The sequence below is a fragment of the Copadichromis virginalis genome, linkage group LG8, assembly GCF_057382275.1.
Source record: "Copadichromis virginalis isolate Kocher_CV1m ecotype Utaka linkage group LG8, C_Virginalis_male_GT1.1, whole genome shotgun sequence".
Lineage (NCBI taxonomy): Eukaryota > Metazoa > Chordata > Actinopteri > Cichliformes > Cichlidae > Copadichromis > Copadichromis virginalis.
The window spans coordinates 5,633,551-5,647,884 of record NC_140625.1 but is presented as its reverse complement, the minus strand read 5'-3'; positions in this window follow the sequence as shown (position 1 = coordinate 5,647,884).

Here is a 14,334-nt window from a genome sequence, read left to right as displayed (position 1 = left end):
TGATGGCCATGGAAACCCTTTCATAAAGCTTGCACACTGTTTGTGAGCTAATTTGAAGGCCACATGAAGTTTGGAGGTCTGTAGTGACTTTACAGAAACTTTGTAACCTCTGTGCACAGTATGGCAGAGTGAGCTGTGATTTTACGTGGCGTACCGCTTTGTGGTTGAATTGTTGTCATTCCTAGTCACTTCTACTTTGTTATAATACCACTAAGAACTGACTGTAGAATATTTATTACGGAGGAAATTTTTACAACTAGACTTGCACAGGTGGAATCCTATCTCGATATTATGCTGGAATTCACTGAGCTCTGGAGTGCGACCCATTCTCTCACAAACGATTGTAGAAGCCGTCTGCATGTTTGATTTCACACACCTGTGGCCATAGAAGTGATTGGAACACCTGAACAGGATTTGGATGGGTGATTTGTCAGTATAGTGCATTTCTTAAAATGATTAATTTTCTCAGTTTAAACCTTTGAGATGCTTCTTTTAGTCTGTTTTGAATAAAATATGTTGTTTATACTTGTGTTTATAAGGATAGTGACCTCTACAGCGGAGTGATAATTCACTTCTGAGTTTGACCATATGAAAGCTTTCAATTTTAGAAAAGTTCACAGCTACTGAAAACAACTTCTCTATCATATTCCAAGACACACATAGATATATAATATTCCATTAAATATTTACACCAGTTTAAAATTGGCAAGATTTTGGCATGCAAATAACCCTTCATGTGTTTTTAGAGCATTGCTTCATTTGAATTATGATGGAATGCTAACAATCGCTCCCCCCTAAACTTTGCAGTCACTGGGTGAGTGATATGTGCCGATATAGTTATACAGTGAGCATGAGAGGTGGAAAGTGAAGATGGCACTTCATTGATCTGTTATTTTAACTCCTTGCAGATATTGCTAACAATAACATGTTTCCATGATGTCAGTTCTAGGAAGCCACATCTCTCAGAAGCAATATTTACATTACACACGGTGCTTGGAAATCAAAAGTAGTCTGGGTAATGCTCGCAGTAGCTTTGTCGCCACAGTAAAACAGCCAAGGCTACAAGAGAGACATGGAAATATTATCTGCCTGCACAGGCTTTTACATGAAAAGTCTTTTACTACATAGACTTACTCGCACACACTCCTTGGCTGTGTAACCTTACTACGTGTTGTACGCTCAGCCTTAAACACATACTGTTTAAGGTAAACACATGGGAAAGTAGACATTTAGGTCTACTTTCCTGCTAGTTTTGGCTTAAAACACGTTGACTGATAGCACGGTGATGTATCACAAATGTAGATCACATTTTATCTCTGAGTCTGAAAAGAAAACCTTGAATTTTCAGACATAATGTAACCATATGCTCTATTTTAGCTATAGTATCTGACTTGGGAACTCCACTTAATGTGTATAGCTAAGTGGCGCTAAGTGCCATGGTAATCAATGAGCTGAGTAGATTATTGAATTCTATGAAATATATTAGAATGGGATATCATCCCAACTAGGATACTTCCATTCAACTCCTTCTACAACATGAAATGCTATAATGTGGTGATGTTGTCCTGAAATATTACCCAATTTCAATATTAACTTCAATATAAGATCTGGCAACTTCATTGGAGTTCACCAGCTATTTATTCTGAAATAGCTCACTGCCATTAATTTTGCCACATCACGATTGTAATTTTGAATATTGCAACAGCAGTGCTCATACATTGTCTCGTAATAGCTGAATCCATAATTCGGTAAAATGCACAGTGTTTCTTGCTGCAAGCTGATTACCGTGAATCTGTAATATTACAGTACAAATGTCGAGAGGCTGCAAAAAATGTACTTTTTCAACATAATTTAAAGATGTTATGAAAACACTGTCCTCACCAAAGCAAGTGTTGAGTAGAAGGAATACAGCAATAAAGTCAGACGGGGCAAGACAGAACCAGTCAGACATTTGAGAGGCTGTAAACAAATCAGCCAGATTATCTAAACCATTTTATTTTGCACATAAACCAAAAGCAAATGCACCCGAAAGACCTCATTTCCCAAGAATAGTGTGTGTGAGCATCGTTATAGCAAGTATGACAGATCAAAGTGGAAGCAGAAAAGTCAATCTGTAAACTGAAACGTGAACGTTTGCATAACCAACAGCTCAGATAATAAATTTATCCCCGACTTGCACGTTGTCTTGACAGAAGGTTGATTAAACAATTGTTGTTGTGTTTGCCTACTACTAGTCATTGCTATTGTTAGCATTGAGTAGCATGGATAATTTCACAGCTTAAAGGTCAGGATGCTTTTTAACCCAACTAAGTTTTCACAAGCACGTCTAAAGCTAGGAGCACTTATAAGCAGATAAGCAGAGAAAATCCTGCCATGAAGTCAGACAGATGTGTTTCTGTTGTAATGGGAGCCCCCCACCACCACTCATGCGGTGTTCCTTAGGGTTCAGTTTTAGACCCCATTTTATTCTCTATCTTTGTCCTTCCACTGGGTTGGATAATCAAAAAATTGTGTTAATTTCCACCAAAAGTTATGGGACATCCTGGTATTACAAAGTAGTATTTGAACAATGCGCCCACTCAGAACAGTCTTATATTTGAATCATATCTACAGTAAAAAATTCTCTCCATGAATAGACCCCAGTCCATGTCTGATGAGTAAATGCAATAAAATTCTTGCTGCATAATTTTGAAACTTTATTTTGAAAGACCCAAACTCAATCTGAACATATAAACAAGCCCAACCTTTGGGTAAAACCTTAAAGTTGAAAGCTTTAAGGTTTTAAACTTTCCCTTAAAGCTAACTTAACTTTAATACAGCAACTAGCAACTGATAATATAAAATATATACGTATATACAGGCCAAAGCTCTCTACCGTGAACCATTGTTCACATTAATAATATGGGACAGCCAATGATTGACAACATAACAAAGAGCCTTGTATTTAATGTGGTTCATGTAGCCGTATGGTAGCATGACAACATGTGCTACAACACTGCATCTGATGACAAAGTGTCCCTCATCTCTAGGGCAGTAGACGCACACTGGAGATACTTACCAGCACATTCCTCCACCCAAACATTTAAACGTGACATGCTGCAGGAGCGCCTCGCCCTGACGCGACGCCATGTAGCTCCTTGATGAGGGCCAGGTGTGGAATCTATTTTTTAAATGTATTTTTTTTAATACGAATGTCCCCTTTTTTCCAGGAGATTATGAATAGATGTATATCTGCAAAAGGTAAAAAAGAATTGATGGGTCGGCTCGTTCCAGGAGAGCAGAGAGATCTGAGCCTTTGCCGGCCTCATCAGACACAAGAAAGCTGAGCGGAGACTTGCAAGATGCCGTTCTTGTTTAATAGGTGTCACATCATCGTCAAAACACTAGAAACAAGACAGGCAAGAGGGTTTTTTCCATTCCTGAGGCTCCAGATCGGTGTAGTCTGTGTACTTTCACTGTTTTATAAAAGCACAGTGAATGTAGACATGTCTTTTGTTCAAGATGACGCATTGAAGTGTGTCTGAGGCTCTGGCTACTTAGTGTTCAGTGCGTGCCTTCACATATCCAAAAAATACGCTCAAACTCATAACTGCATCACTTTCTTTGTTATATTTATTCAAGAGGAAATAATTTTGCATCTCTGAGTGTTTAGAGAGATCTAATGCAGATAAGTGCAGCAGGAATTTCGAATGAGTGATGTCATCTAAATTGAAGCCTGCTGTTGCACTTGTACGTTGCTAATATAATAAATAGCTATGCCTTGGATCAGGAGTTTGAACAAATATCTATTTGTGATGAGTGCCGATATGTGAGGACTAATATGGTGATTGTGTTTTATCTAATTGGCAAAGCGCAAAGATTCGCAAACTGTAAAATATGCACTTCTTTCAAAAACACTGCTGTTAGTAGTCAAGTACCGATATTATGCAGCACAAAGAGTCATCTCACAAAAGCTTGGACTATGACTCCTTTTTGGGCACTGAAGATATAGGGTGCAAAAAAAAAGAAAAGAGAAAAGAAACCCATAAAAATAAAGTAGTGCCTGACATGCCGTCACACATGTTTAATGAGTTCTCGCTATTCGGAAAATAACAGACGGGTTCTGACGTGTGTAACATCTTATCTCCTTTGCTCTTTCCCTTTGTGATTCCTGTTGTATTTCCAAGACAAGCACAGGCAGCGCCAGCAGTATTTGATGCAACTCGGATGGGCCCTCTTGGGAAGCAGCACCCAAATTAAGCCCTCTGAGCACTGAGGTGGCAGGAGTTTGGCCCAGCGTAGGAAGGGAGGCAGACAAGGGAGGAGATGAGGAGGGAGAGAAAAGGGAGGAGGGAAAGACGAGACAAGAATGATCAGATGAAAGTGCTGAAATTAAGGGAGAGCTGTTATCTGGGCGCACGAGGCTGTGATGAAATGTGGCGATGATATTTAGAATGTGAGAAAGAAATTTCTCTGTTGTGTTTTATTGGTCGGAACGGATAAAGGTCCTGAAAAATCCCATTTCTTTGATCGTAATGGGACTGCTGATTCAAACATAAAACAATTCACTAATCATAAAAAAGGAATGCTTCAAGTCACTCAAGTCACCTGCAGCTGTGACTGGAGGTATTAACATTTTGTGTGGTCTTTAGTTCGTGTCAATGCAATATCTGATGTCAGTGTTGGGATATGCTGGACTCATACTGTAGATGAACTGATTAGATTTTGATGGGCAAAGGTCAAAGGTTACCATGCCTATTTTGTTGTCACTTTATTTTTAAAATCTCAATGGTCAGCATCACTGTGCCATAGCTCAGAAGACAGAAAGGTGGTTACCTCACCACTTGGCTAAGGTCTATAACCACAATAATTCAAGTTTTTTCTTTTGTTTTGTTTTTTTGGTTGCGATTTGCATAAAAACAAAAACATTACTACCCATACTAATTACCAACAGACACGAAAATAAGTGTCTGTGGAAAGTAGGACCAAAAGTATGGACAAGTTTAACAAAAGACTTGAATAACTTGTTTTCTGTTCAGTCAAGGACTCATTTTTGTTTACATTTTAACCTTTTAACCAGTAATGAGGATCTTAATGGGAATAATGCTATTAAAGAAATCCTTAACATGTGGAATTTTTTTGGTTACAGTTCAGTTTAACACATAAAGGTAACACCGAGGTCACTATTTTGATGGTTATAATATAATCTTATTATGTTCTTACAAACATGACTCAAAAACATAAGAAAATAAACAAAATATTATTGTCTGGAAAAATCATAATATACCAGTCTTACTGGAATAAGTTCAATCTAAACTTCCCTGTAGGATTTATCCCATTTAAAGCTAGTGGGCATATTAAGCCACACTAAGTACTCCTACACTGTGTGTGTGTCATGTGAAGGTCCTCTGTGTTTACAGGGCCAGCGAGCAGCGATCCACAGCCTAACCATGGACAGTGGTGTGGGGTCATATCAGTGCTGCACACTTTCCAGCAGGAAACAAACACTGGAGTGTCACGCTAAAACCTCAGCTTTCTAATTGGCTACTAACTGGCCAACGAAGTATGACCTGCAAGTTCTTTCAACTGTAAGAACCCTGAACCCTTGAATCGTGTTTAATCACCAAAGTCCATAGGTATTTTGTCAAATTTAGCAGACTGATGGAAAATATGTGATTACAAATACTGCTGCATGTAATTTTTACAGCCACAAAAACAGACTCAATATGTGCAAATGCTGAACAATATTTGAAACTGCTTTTTCTACATGGCATTTCAACAGATACATCATTCTAAATGTTCTAGTTTCTGGCTCCGGGGCCAAAATTTTACGAGGCAACAAGCACATATTTCCACGTGGAATAAAGTTGTGTAAAACAGTCCAGCTTTGAGATTTCTCTGAGGCAAACCAGAGAGAGAGAAACAGTGTAACTCATCTTGATATGTTCACATAAAGTAATAAAGTTAAACAGGGGGAGACAACATTAGTCAACAACACATTCGAATCAAAAAAGACTTTTGTCTCTCTGAGGTGTGAGAGTTGAGTGTTTGAAGAAATGCTCATCCATCTTTTACTGAGCTCCACACAAGCAGACCAAACGACATTTGTCACCTTATATTTCAAAAGAAAGCTCTTTTTCTCGACAGAAAAAGCCTGGATGCAGATTTCTACATCTCTGTGGGGTGCGTAAAGTGCAGAGTATTTGCCTGTCTGACCCAGACTCCATCTCAGCAGCACTTCTAAAGCCCGTTCATATTCTTATCCAAATGCCATCAAGTGCCGGTTGACTTTCATGTAAACGAGTTTGATTTTTTCATTCGTTTTAAAGTTCAATTTCTAAATACATTCAGCTTTGAGCTCTCCAAGCAGACTAAAAACTAGTGGGAGGTGATGAAGGGAATAGTTGTTTTGAAATATTATTATTTGGCATAAATAAGGATCATTATTTGGACTTGTAAATATAAATGATGAGGCTTTAAAGGAAAAAAGTTAAGCTGTACTAAGCAAAGATAAACTCTGATTGCTTTGACATTCAGCTGTGATGAAAATCATAAAGACATGTTAACTTGTCTTCCTTTGTTGCTACCACAATTTAATACCCTCCAAATTTTTCAGTCTTAGTCTGACTTTAGTCTTCATCAAAATAAAAATGATGAAAACTGTTATAAATTCCACTCCAATTGCTTTTCACAGGTCTCAAATAGTAGTAGCTACTATAAGTTATTTGCAACTTGATTATATTGTAGCAGATAAAATGAAACAATACAAACAGGAGATTTTAGATACAGCTGTGCTCAGGAGCAGTCTTCCCATTACTACTTATAGCAGCAGGGTCATCAGGAGGGCTGATAAGAGCATTGAGGACATTACACTCCCACACAGGACGCGATCACACCCTCAGACAGACACCACAGAAGTCTGAAATCGAGGAATAAAAGACTCAGCTTGTACCCACAGACCATCAGACTTTTCAATAAAAAAATCTCATCCGAACTATTGACTCCACTATTATTGTCTTGGACTATTAATATTATCTACTATCAGTTGTTGAAGCATAAATACAACTCCAGCTTATTTAACTCAGATTTCTTTAACACATTTTATCATTTGCATATCATTATTTGTACTTTCTCATTGCTTCCTGGCTCTATAAAGTTTTCTGTATATTCTCATCACTTATAATCTCTCTGTAAATGTATTTTTAGAATTTTTATTTTGTGTTATTTATTACATTAGAATGATTTTATAAACATCTGTGTTTGAATTTCATTGAACAGTACAAACCGCTGTCTTACTGTGTTGACCCCTACTTCTAAAGTACTTACTGAATATAAGTTGCAACTATTTCTTCTCATAATATTCACCAGTATATACATATAAACTATTTTATATTTATATAAAAAAAGAAGTCAAATGAAATCAACTCTTCAGCAAGAATGAGAATTCAAAATACTTCCGTCATCCCATATTTGGCAAATTCTTATATTACACTGGATAAAAAGATGACGAAATAGGAATAAATACTTGCTAATATCACGGACACCACAGAGATCATATTAATCTCAGGCTGTGCTTAAACACTTTTTAGAAACGTGTAAAACCACACTCCACAATGAAGCCATCATGACTGAAATGCTTTCAATGATGTCGTCTGTCATTTTTAATACATCAAATCTATGAGAGTTGAGAATTCCTTAACATGTAACTTTAAACCTGAGATCAGTTTTTAATAGATTCTTTTGAATCTTACTCTGACCTGGTGACAAAGACAAACAGATTTATTGTATTTATTGTATTATTTGATCCTGACTGACTGAACATGGAAAAGTTTTTACACATGGAAATTAAACAAATTATTAATGCTCTGAGGAAAGACGGCTCTCTTGGCTAAATATTGCATTCAGAAGTCAAAAATATCATGGAGCATGAGACAGCAATGAGCATTTACATCACGCTTTACCTGAAACCATGATCTTTGCCTAATTTGAACTTTTGTTTAGCTAACCACGTATCATATTCTGAGAGGAAAAAAAATCAAGCATAAGTGGAAACTTTAGCCCAGAAAGACTTTAGATAATTTAAATTAGCAGCAAAAACCTGTAATACACTCAAAAGCAAAACTTTTAAGTAAAATGTCGAGCTTTAGCACCTTCAAAATGTTCCAGCTGTTCAGTTTGACCAGTGTATGAAGAAAGGACTGCTACAGCTGATTGAAAAATTCCAGCTATTATTGGACAGGACTGTGTGCAAACCAGTCATGTACCAGTACGCACTGCTGTAGGTTCTGGGACAATGAAAGTGAAAAGCAACAGTTCTGTGCTTGATTAATGCACTATTACAATGTTTATTTTCATCGCTTCCCTTCATGAGAACTCTCCCTCTTTTTTTAACCCGAAAATAAAATGTGTAATCAAAGCAGTCAGTCTTGATTCAAAGCATACGTCACTCAGAATGTACTAGCTCTTTATCGGCTCAAAAATCAGGAAAAGGAAAACTAAAGATATAGCATGATGGAACATCTGCAAATAGCTCAATAATTGCTCCATTCTGCCGTTCTCCTCTAGCACACTTAAAGCTTTCAAACATTCATTTTCTTTAAATGTACAAAAACAATATAAATATTGTTTCAGAAAACAATCACAAAAACAAACTATGGTAAATAACATTACAAAAGCGATACAAACGATATTGACTGGGAAGCATGAATGATAATTAAACGTTGAAGTACTTTGTTCTATCGAATTTCCCAGAGGAACCCACCCGAGGGATTAATAAAGTTCTATCTTATCTTATCTTATCTTCTTTTTTCATTCATGAGATTCGTCACACAACATTAATGATTCATTCTAAGCCATTAGGAGGCTCTTAATTTGGAACACAAAACAACTAAACTCAGCAACTCTGGCTTTATTTGAGTTCAGATGATGATCTGTTTTCAAATCAATAATCTTTATGTGTGAATTTTGTGGATTTTATTGTTAAAAGACCAATCAGTGCTATGCACTGTGACCCATCCTGTCTGTCTTGTTGACACTGTTAACAATTATCTACCATGCTGACGGAGACCTGCAGAGTCTGAGTTGTGGCTGTTGCGTTTTTCTTAATCCATAAGAGTTAATATGATGTTGACCAACTCTGTGCAGCTAGAACAGCTTCAACTCTTCTCTGAAAGCTTTCCACAAGCTTTAGGAATGTGTTTATGGAAATTTTTGAACATTCTTACAGAAGGGCATTCGTGAGATCACACACTGATGTTGGACGAGAAGACTTGACTCACAGTCTCTGCTCTAATTCCAAAGGTTCTGTCGATTTGAGGTCAGGACTCCGCGCTGCCCAGTCAAGCTCTTCGACACCAACATGGACCTGCTTTTGTGCCCACTGCTTTTGAGTTAATCTGAAGACTGCATGATTTTTGGAGGTCTGTAGTGATTGACTCTACAGAAGATCGGTGGCCTCTGCACACTATGCACGTTACATGCACGTTACATGGCCTACCAATATACTCTGTTATAATACCACTAGGAGCTGACTGCAGAGTTCTTAGCACTGAAGAACTTGTTGTTTCGGTGAGATGAAGATACCACACTGTAATTCACTGAGCTCCTCAGAGCTCCTCATTCTTTCACAAATGTTTGCAGAACCTGCCTGAATGCTTAGGTGCCTGAAGTGATTGGAAAACCTAAATTCAGTGATTTGAATGGGCGAGTGAACACTTTTGGCAATAAAAAGTGTACTTTTCCTCTAACGGTACTTAGTTTTTCACACGCTGCTTTGGCATTTTAACTTAATCTTTGAGGAATAATTAATTAAATGGTGTAATATATTATGTACTGTTTTTCATCTCAGGTTATATTTACCTAATATAAAGACCTGATAAGGACTAGGATCATTTTTATCATATCCAGATTTGTAAAACCTTAAAATTGAAAAAGGGTGTACCCCTGTATGGCATTGCTTTCAATTTCTGTCCAAAAACTATATGAGTAGTATAAAATGTTGACCCTTTAACGGCTAATATTATCCCCATCTGGATGTTTATTTAGAGGGTGTGAGATAATAAGTCCTATAATTGGTGTTAGTAGGTGGTTTTTATTTTTTTTTGCAACCTGCTCTTTGACATGTTAGCCTGATGATGATCATATTAAATATCTACAACCATGCAATGCATTTGGCTTGGTGCAGGTTAATCAGTTTTTAAAAAATAAATTATATTCATGTAACAAAAATCAAGTCTTGCCCGCAAACAGCTATTCACATTTCAACTGTAGACAACTGTAAAAAACAAGGTTCTCAGGATGCTTATTGAAATGCCTGAACATCCTCTTGCAGCACAACAATGGAAAAAAGTAACCAGCAAACCTAAAGACCCAAGCTGTGGCTGACTCAAGTTAATTTGCAGTAGCTTTAATTAATGTGAACTTATATAATTTTCACAGACCTTTAGAAACTAATCACTCACCATTTACAAGGATTACCATTTATTAGGATGAGCCATAGTGTAACATAATTATCCTCAAAATATCTCCAAACATTTCTAGTCAGTTATCAAGCACAACATTTGTTCTTCTGTTGTAAAAAGGTTGCCATAAAAATATTTTACAATAAATTGAAAATTAGGCTTTTTAGAATTGTTGCTGTTAGAGAAAACGACAGGATTTGTAAAAATTAATTCTGTAGTTCTCACTCAATGATGTCATTTTCAGGTTATGATGGTAACTGATTAGAATTAGAAAACTAACTTATTTTTTCAGTGCATCATTAATTTTAGAACACAGTTAAGCAAAAAAGCTAAATTGTATATGGAGGAGAGAAAATGTCCCTTTGTTGCAACCCATCGTGTGACATTTGTGTTTTGAAGGAGTACAACGAAGCCTGTTCATAGGGTAAAGCTAGATTTCCTATGGCACAGCTCTCAGCTTAGCAGAGGGCTTGACTAATAGCTTTCTTTTCAAATGATCGCTTTGCTACACGACTTCAGAAGAAGGCAGAAAGCATGAAATTCAATTATGGCGCACACGCTCCGCAGCCCTGTCCAGAGCTGTCCACTTTAATCCCCCCGTTTGCCCTCAAGGATTTTCAGCCTCTTTCAGTTGGATGTCTTCTCCAAGTTCTCTCCTGTACTTGTGTTGGCCTTATGTGTGCCTTGTACAGTTTGTATTTCCCTTCTGGCTTTGACCTTACCGTGGCCTGCCTCTAACTTTAGAAGTTCCCGCCTGACTCTTATTCCTGATCTTTGGCTAGTGCATCCCTCTTGCTGACCCTTTCCCTCCTAATCCGTCTTCAATTTTACTTTTTTATTGTTAAAGAATGACAAGAATGCCATAAACGATGGGATATGTTACCCATGGGTGAATACCTTTGTGGTAATTAGGATCATAGAAATTATGACTCAGCTGTCAGAAATACAAAACAAAACAAAACACAAGTGGTGTGATTTCATACACCCTAAAAACATTGTAAGAAGGGATTCATGGTGGATGGATGTTTTAACAAAACACTGGACTTCGACATGGGAGACTGCTGTTTGTTTCCTGTTTCCTACCAATGGTCAGCATTTCATCGTCAACCAGTCTCTAACTCTAGCCAAGAAGTTATTCTTTCAACCGTGAAGACTGAAGTCCCCCAACCTTAATGAACCTGATGTTTTTAAACCAAACCACAATTTTCCCTAACCACAACAAGATACTCCTCAGCTTAAATGAATCATAACATTGTGGTGGCAAATCAGGAAAAAAAATAACAAAGCAGTGAAAATGAAAAATGCTGTGCTGCCAAAAGAAGCACGGCATCGGAAATACTACTCATACTCTTGACTTATAATGGATTTAAAATACAAATGATAATTCGATCGAAACGTATTGCTCATTACCTTCTTAAGTTGTGTCCACACAGGAAGTGATTGGCTTTGGTTACCGAGGAAACTGGTAACTGGCCTTTTCACCTGTGGTTGCTTGATGTGACTGAATACCTTCTGTATTCTCTGGCCACCACATGGTGAGTGGAACATCTAACATTTAGGATCAGGTGACTTGAGATTAATGTAAAGTGTTGGTTATTGTTTCAGTTACATGTGATTAGAAGCTGAGGCTGCAATGAAATCATCATGAAATATACTAGAAAAAAACAATGGTGTATGTAGTTCTTCTTTCAACTGGAAATACCTAAAAAAAAAAATAGAGAATGTATTGACTGACTATGTTAAAAAAATGAAGAGGTTATTCTTAAATGTTGGAAAACAACTAATCAACATTTCTGAAATAAGACTTAATGGGGGACTTGGTCTCTAGGTCTGGGCCGAGGTTTTAAAGCAGGTCAATGCCAGAAACAGAAGGACCGCCAAAAAATGCAGGGGAGGTTTCCTGCCCCAGACCTGGGCTGGGAACACAGCATCCTCAGACCCCCCCCCCTTGAGGATGAAAGACAGAGGAGAGAATCATGTCGTGTTCCTACACTCGGCTGTGCTGGCTTCACTCCTGAATGTTTCAGCTGATGGATTTTATATCTTCTTTTTCTGTCTCTATGTGACTTTATGACTGTCTCTTGGTCACTGCCTTGGAGTCTCACTTCATGTATGATTTCTGCCTCATCCTCACTCCCTCCCCTCGTGAGTCCACTTCCTGTCTTCCGTGCATATTAGTCTCAGAGGGATCGACTACAAGCAAAGTTGTGGTCTGGCCTGTGGTCAGGAACTGATTCAATGATTTCCAAAGCGTAATGACATAATAGTAAGATTTGTAGTGCAAATTGTTGAATGGCAATAATATTCCCTAGGGGACAACAATTTTGATATATGTCACAATCTGTGGTCTAGTGCCTTTAGACTGCAACACTCAGCTAAAGCCAAGAGCTCAAACAGAAAAAGAGACAGAAAACTTTCTGACACTTTGTTCCAGACAAAAGCGTATTTGATTATTCTTCTAATAAAATTACATGAGAAACAAGATATGCCATTGATTACAGGCTCCAGTGGTCCAGTTCACACAACTCTGAAACGGAGGAAGAAGTATTTAAACACTATGGCTGATAAAGTACATTACTATTCTCTTATCAGATATGCTGCTAACACAGCCAGCCATGAACGTATGGGAAATCCCATGCTTTTTGCCTCAATAGACAGTGATTGTGTCACAAGGGGCCAAGAGGCTGGGGACCCACAAATCACTTCTTTGAGTATCAGACCTCTAAATTCAATATGATGTCCAAAGGCTCCACATGAACTTTCACACTGTCTGTTTATTTGGCTCTAGAAGTCATGGGCTCATCCAATTATCTCGCTTAAGATTATATGACAGCTAGTGATGATTAAAAAAAAAAAAAAGAAGCACTTTTGGGCTGATGCCAAGATGAGGGGCTCCCAGGGGGTGCTGGTGTGGGGGTGGAGGGCTGTGGATGGAAATAGCAGTGCAGACTGTGGGGAAAGCCCCTGTACATTCTGGGACAGTGACCACAGGCCTGCCTGATGGACAAACAACTGTAGTAGTGGCGGTTGTCGTACTAGTGACGTTAAGTGAAGGCCCTTTTGGCAGCACTGTGCAACATATCTTGTTTGGTTCTGTTTGTGGCCAAGCAGATGGGAAACAAGCTGATTCCATGTTCTCGGGAGGTCCTGGGGGAATGGAGGACCAGAGGGAGGAGATTCTGCCAAAATTCCATGTCGGCTTGGCATGACTATGCCGACGACACTCCACAACAATCTACTCTTGCTCAGGGGTAATGGCTTTGTCACTAAAAAAGGTCAATGGAAGGCAAAATGTTGACATCAGAGTCATAGCTTGCACAGCTACATAAGGTCACAGTATCACATGCTGGCCATCAGAACAAATAAACAACAGTAAACCAAGTTTCTGTCACACTGCTGGAACACATCACAAAAGGCATATCTGGTCACATTCATCAGTTAGAATCAAAGAGCCCTTCAATGGAATCAGACCCGTGGGTATTTTCACTTACCCATGGTATTAAAATGCTTGTTTGTTATCCCGACTGCTCACAATTTGATCCAATCGCAATATGCAAATTAGCTAGACAAGGCTGGCTGGCTTGGTGCATCCCAGGTCAAGTGAAGCAATGGTGCTCTATGGACTAATTTGTTTTCTCCATTTCCAAGCTGGCTAAGGTTCTGCTACCGCTAGTAAAGTAAGTCATGTTTTAACTTATGGGACTGAGGCAAATTCATTCTACAAACAAGCTATTTTTGCAACACCTCTACCTCTACATGTCATTTTCTGTCAGTTCGTCACACTGCCATGACGTTCTGATGGCAAAGGCAAAAAAAAAAGACTTTACAGGGTTTTTTTGGAGGTGTAGTCGTAGGCTACGTCCACACGTACACGGGTATTTTTGAAAACAGAGAT